The sequence below is a fragment of the Orcinus orca genome, chromosome 9 (assembly GCF_937001465.1).
Source record: "Orcinus orca chromosome 9, mOrcOrc1.1, whole genome shotgun sequence".
NCBI lineage: Eukaryota > Metazoa > Chordata > Mammalia > Artiodactyla > Delphinidae > Orcinus > Orcinus orca.
The window spans coordinates 104,163,669-104,170,748 of record NC_064567.1 but is presented as its reverse complement, the minus strand read 5'-3'; the positions used below and the strand labels follow the sequence as shown (position 1 = coordinate 104,170,748).

At 37.4% G+C, this 7,080-nt stretch overlaps 1 pseudogene; it reads right to left on the bottom strand.

Moving 5' to 3' along the window:
- Window positions 1-291: 291 nt before the first annotated feature.
- Window positions 292-406, bottom strand: LOC117195945 (uncharacterized; annotated as a pseudogene).
- Window positions 407-7,080: the final 6,674 nt, after the last annotated feature.

The following is a 7,080-nucleotide window of genomic DNA, read 5'->3' as shown; positions in this document are numbered from 1 at the left end:
GTTTTGGCTGCATTGGGTCTTTGCTGCTGCATGTGGGCTTTTCTCTGGTTGCAGTGAATGGGGGCTACTCCTCACTGCAGTGTGCAGACTACTCATTGCAGTGGCTTCTCTTAATGTGGAGCATGGGTTCCCGGCACACGGGCTTCAGTAGTTGTGGCACACGGGCTCAGTAGTTGTGGCTCACAGGCTTAGCTGCTCTGTGGCATGTGGGATCTTCCCGGACCAGGTCTTGAACCTGTGTCCCTGCATTGGCAGGTGGATTCTTAACTACTGTGCCACCAGGGAAGCCCAAGCCTACAGCACCCAGTATTCCCAGGTGGTCTCCCTGGTACTACCCAGGCTCGACCCTGCTTAGCTTCTGAGATCAGATGAGGTCGGGCTCATTCAGGGTGGTATGGCCATAGACTAATTAGCATTTTTATTCAAACATTCCCTTGCTTTCTGGGAAAAAAAAAGACTTTAAAAACTTCAAGAATCAGAAGATGACAAAAATTTTAAAGTTAGGTTACTCGAATAAATTTTTCTAGTAAGCAGTACTTGCTAACATCTGTGTGCTTTGGATATGCCAGACAGTGTGACAATCACCTATTTATATTATTTCATCAAGTCTGTGTACTCATTTTATTAAGTCTGTGGGATGAGTAGCAACATTCTTGTATTCTCAATGTCATTTATGATGTAAGGAAACAGAGCACTGCAAATAAAATAATTTGCCTAATCATTCAGTTGGTATTAAGGTAACTCAACGTATAGAATATGGCTTCATTGCCTTTGCAGTGTAATATCTTGTTAACATGTAGCATATCAACTAACACATTTCCAAAATTCATGGGAAACCAAGTGGAAAATACTGAGGAACCTCAGAATGTAATAATGAAATTACATGTAAATGGTCTTGTCTCTGGATGTTTTTGCTTTTAAACTGTACCTGGCATCCCTGTATAGCAAACACACTAAGGCACAGAGGATGTGTGTTATCTGCCCAAGGGTGCCCAGCTTCTCAGCAGCAGAGCATGTGACCACAAGTGCAGCTTTCACAGAAACTGGGGGAAATTGAAACTGCTCCAAATCCTGTTTGGTTTATGTCTTTTCTGCCAGGAGATTGATTTTCACACTAGAAATGAAAGACAGTTATAGGAAAAAGAAATTCTCAGTTGAGATAGGGGAGAAGTTTAAGGAAACATCTTTCTTGAGATGCATTTCTGCCCCAAGACCCTGGAGATGACCTCACCTCTCCAGACAAGGAGAAAACATGTGACCCAGATGGTCAGGGTGGGGCTGGCAATGTTTCAGGAAGAGTAAAGAGCTGGAAAACAGGAGAAATGAAAGGAACAGGCACATCGATTAAACAGATCACAGGAAGCATGGCTTGTTTGACTCTGGAAAAGGCAGTGGTGACAACCAACCTGCATCAGAATCAAGCAAACAGAGCGACTCAACGCTCCTTTGCCTGGGATTTCCCCTGGGCAGCTAAGTGGTGGGGGTGCCCTTCATCACCTGCACACCCCGGCCCAGACACTGTGCTGAATGCTGTGTGCTAAAGTCACTAACTACACAGACTTCAAAGCTTGATCTCACCCCTTTCTCTTTGCCTCTTCTGGACCCTAGTCAGGGAGTCAGAACGGGCCCACATTTTTATTGGAATGCTGGTGTTAACTTTATGAATGCAGCACAGTAGCATCACTTCCTATCAGCATTTTATAGATGAGAAAAGTGAGGCTCAGAAAACACGTCCCTCTGCTAGAGTAGGAATGGGGGTCAGGGTGGGTGTCTTTCTCTGAGTACAGGGCCTGTAAGCAAGGTGTGTGGTGGAAGTTCCAGGTAGATTGGAGGAAAGTGCTAGAGCTTGTGTCACTGCATTTAAGCAAGAGGTTGGCAGTGTAGTTTACTTTGTTTTGTGATTTTTGTTTTTAAGGGCAAGGAGAAATGTGAGCTGGGTGAGAGCACAGAAAGGAGGATTCATAAGAGTTGGATACTCTAACCTGAAAGCCAGTGTCAACCACTGTTCACTTCTCCACAGAAGTGGTTCTCAAACTCACCTGGAAGGCTTTTTAGCACACAGAGTCATGGGCATTAACCCCAGAGACCCTTGCTGGCTAGGTCTGGTGCGGATCCTGAGAATCTGCATTTCTCACAAGCACATGCCAATGCTGTTGGTCAAACCACACCTTGAGAATCACTGCCCTTCAGGACACGTATGGGCTTTGCCATGTCCTATATGACATTCTGATGGGAACGGAGCTTTTGGAAGTTCACTATTCAAATTCATGATAAAAGGTTTTTATAAAAACATATTCTTCCAAACACAGGAAATATGATCCAATCACAAACAAGGTAAAGAAGTAGATATAAACATAAGAGTCCTGACCTTGCATATATATGTTTTCTAACTGCCATTTTATTTTTGTTCTTGTCATCATGCTCAAAATGCTTTGCTGAAAAATGCTGCTCAGACACAGAAGATAAGAATTATTTTGTTAACAGTTTTGTATGACTGTCAAAACAGGTAATACTATACGTTGGCTTAGTGTAATGTCCAGAATGAAAGAGAAAACTTGGAACTTGGAAGTATCCTTTGGGGGAGGGCTGATCACATTTATAGATAACACTAAAATAAGTTTATTTGTGTCTGTCTGTGTGAGGAAAGAGGAAAATATAACATTCCAGAATCAGATTTCTAATACTTTAGAACATAAGAGGGCAAGGTGGGAGAAAAGGAGACAGAACCAGAGTTACTGAAAGATTATGTAAAGTATCAAAATTCAATTTTACAAGCACCTAGAGGGGTGGGATAGGGAGGATGGGAGGGAGATGCAAGAGGGAGGAGATATGGGGATATATGTATACGTAGAGCTGATTCACTTTGTTAAGAAGCAGAAATTAACACACCATTGTAAATCAATTATACTCCAATAAAGATGTTAAATAATAATAATAATTTAAAAATTTACAAGGTACAGTGACTCAGTTTGGATTTTTAAAATACTTAGGGAGACAAAATTGGATAAATAACAGAGGAAACACTAGGCACACAACTTGGTGTTTGTCATTTATATTTATCTCCAGTAAGTCAATAGCACACATGTGCTGCCTGAGAGGAAGAATTTCCCCAAGAGGCCTTTCCCTAAGATCCCCCAGAAGACACTGGGGCCAAGGAGGAAATATCTAATATCACAGGGAATGAGATGAGAAGGATGTTCTGTCTCCATAATTGCACAACACGGCATAGTTTCTTCCCACTGAAGGTTTCCAGAAAGCACACTTTGTGCCTTGGGAAAGCTCAGTGCCTGTGTAACATCTGAGGCAACAGTGCCAGAGGGAAACCAGCTCTAACCTTCTGGGAATAACTGGCCGGAAGTTACTCATCAGGAAACACTGAAACAATTATTGAGGTACCTTCATCTCTATACTTAGGTTGCTGTTTATATTTTTTGTTTTGTTTTGTTTTCTTGATTTCATCAAGTTCCAACCACTGTTGGGTACTTAGTGAACAGGATTCCTTCTTTTGTGGAGTTTACATTCCGGTGGCAGGACTGGCAATTAACCAAGGCATACGATGAAGGACCACGGACCACGGACCACCAACATGGCAGGGCTCCATGTCCGCATCAGGAAAGCTCCAGGCAGGTCTGAAGACAGCAGAAGTGTTCATGGCAGACGTCACCACAGGGTACAGAATAGAAGGAAAAATTTTAAGCTACCAGGAGGACAAAGTGTATTACTTAACATGTAATAACACCATTACTGTAAGTAACAACTCACTGTTGATGGCTCAGTTTGGTTTGTGGTATTTTGTTTATGAATGCTGCATCTATCTTCATGAATGAGCTTGGTCTGAAGTTTTCCTTTCTTGGTTGGGTTTTGGTACAGAGGATGTGCTGACCTCATAAAATCTGTTGAGAAGGGTTTCCAGTTTCTGGTTTTCTATTCTTAGAAGGGTTTGTAGTAACTTGTTCATTTCTAACTTAAGGGTTTGATACAGTCCACCAAGGTAGCCATCTGTTAATATACCACACCATGTCCCATCATACAATGCAGCACTGCACTGTACCCCCCCATACTGCACCTCACTGTAGTGTACCACACCACACAACACCACCATAACATCCATTAAGGCTAAAAAATAAGTTGGTGAATTAATAGTAGGAACAAACTTCTTTAATTTCATAGAGAATATGGACCAAAAACACTATAGTATTTATACTGATAGGATGTTGAAAATTTTCCCTTTGAGATTAGAAGTGAAACATAGATGCTAACCATCACACTTCTATTTGATATTATATTTCAGGTACTAGCCATGGCAGCAAGAAAGGTAATCATGCAATGTTTATGAGAACTGGAAGTATCATGTCATAGATGACATGATAATGATTTTGGAATTAATATGTGAGGTGAGCAAGGTTGCAGGATATAAGTTCAATATACAAATTCAACTGTGTATTTCTGAACAAAAATTAAAATGTGTCTTTTATAAAAACACAAAAATATTAAATATCTAATAATGCATATAAACAAAATTTATATGTTCTCTATTCAATTTTTACCAAACTAATTTATAACCTTAAAGGCAATCCAAAACAAAATATGAGTATATGTTTATTTGTGAAAATAGACAAGCTGATTCTAGGGTTTATATGGAAATGCAAAAGATCAAGAAAAGCCTAGACCATCTTGATAAAAAAGAAGAAAAATATAGGGGAACTTACTTTATCAAATATCAAGTCTTTTATAAAGGTACAATAAAGACACTGTGATATCAGCTGACAAATTCTTCAGTGGAACAGAATGGAAAGCCCAGAAACAGATCTACATAAGTCTGGACACCTGTCCCTGATGAAGATGACACTTCAGAGCAGGGGTAAAGGATGGCTTTTCCAATAAATTGATATCTATTGGATATCAATGAGGTAGAAAGGAGAAGGGAGAACTTGACTTTTGGGCATATCATACAAAAAATGAATTTCAGGTGCTTTGAAAACCACATAAAATGTAATATAATTAAGTTTAGAAAAGATAGCATAAATGAATATATGCAAGACCTTGAGTAGATTTCACAAACAGAAAAAACACAGCATTAGTAGCAAAAGAAAATATTTATAAATTATACTCCATTAATAAAAATGTTCTCATCAAAATGTATCACTAAGTGGTTGAAAATTTGAGCCACTAAGAGTGAGAAGTTATTTGTAATAAGTATAACCAAGCACCTCCAAATTACCATACCTCCTGAGTTTCCCCAAGAGTAAGCACTGTAAGTAGCTATTAACCAGTTAGAACATTTTTGTGACTTTGGGTTAGACAAATATGTCTAACACATGTCACAAAAAGCATAGCACATAATAAAAAAAAGAGATGAATTTTATCAAAATTAAAACATTTTCACTCTCCACACCATTGTAAAGCGATTATACTCTAACAAATATGTTAGAAAAAAAAAACAACTTCACTCTTAAAGCTACTGTTAAAGAAAAAGATAAGTCACAGGCAAGGAGAATATATTTACAAAGTATAAAACTAATAAAAATTAACTCCTATAACTTCATAATAATTCCAATAAAAATATAAGCAAAAATTTGAGCAAACACATCACTATATATATATATATATATATATATATATATATATATATATATATATATATATGATTGCCCAGTAAGAACATGAAAAGAATCTCAACCTTGTGAGTCATCAAGAATTCAAATTAAAACACAGTGAGATTCCTCTGCACACTACTAGTACAACTGTATTGTAAAACACTAGAATATGTGTTGGTGAGGATGTGGACCACCCAGAACTCTCATTCATTGCTAGTGAGCAGGTGTAACAGTCTGGCCACTTTGGAAAGCTGTTTGCTAATTTTAAAAAAGTAATTAAGTGCTTAATATGTGACAGCCATTCCACTCCTAGGTATATACTCAAGAGAAATAGTTCATCTTTTGTTTACAATTTGTATATCTTTTGCAGGTAATATGACTCTTTTATACTTAATTTATTATAAGCAGTTCAAACTCACATATTCATGCCCAAATATATCTTCAGACACATCTTGTTTAGACTACTTAATTTTTGTAAGAAGCTGTCATCCTTACCTTATATTTTTAAATCTATTTAATCTTTAAATATATTATATAAAACATAGTATGTAGTGTATATATATACTTTTAAGAATAATAAATACTAATGTGCCAACAACATAAAAAAGAGAAATAAAAACATACGTAACACTATACTTGATTTATGATAGCCAAAAACTGGAAACACCCAAATGTCTATTAATAGGTGAGTGGATAAATACCTTTTGATACATATAATAGAATTGGACACTGTTTCCAAGCGTAGTCTCAATACTATATGTATATTCTATATACATTTGAATACTACTCAGCAATAAAAAATAAACTAACTACCGATCATAGCATGTATGAATCAAAGTCAAACATAAAGAACAAAGAGAACAAAGTCAAACATAAAGGAATGTACGTTGTTTGATTCCTCTTGTGTGAAATTTAGAAAAGGCAATCTATTCTGTGAGCCAGAGAACGGCATAGAGATTAATTAGAGCTTTGTGGGGAGTGTATTGACTGGGAAGGGGCCCAGGGGGAGATTTATGGAGGGAAATATTCCATATCTTGATTGTGGTGGTGATTCACACCCTTCATTACATAAAACTCATTGAACTGTATGCACACTTAAAACAGATTCTGTTTATTGTATGTATTATACCTTAATAAAAGTGCTTACGAAAGTCAAAACATTTATAAATAATCGGTTTGAAAAGAATGAAGTTAAATTAAAGAAGTGAATATAATGTCATTGACTTTCCTGCACAGCCCTCATTTTGCAGAACACTGTCCAACATCATAGATGTCTTGGTGGCTACTCAATATTCTGTATAACTCATCTTCACGAATACGCCTCACTCAGGTACTTGGATTTTTTTTTTTTTTGAAGTATAGTTGATTTACAATGTTGTATCAAATATTTTGATCTTAATCTTCTACTTTTCCAGCCTGGACTGATACCAATAACTACAACCTGCCTGACATCATGCTTTCCTCTGTCTTATCTCTTCTCCCA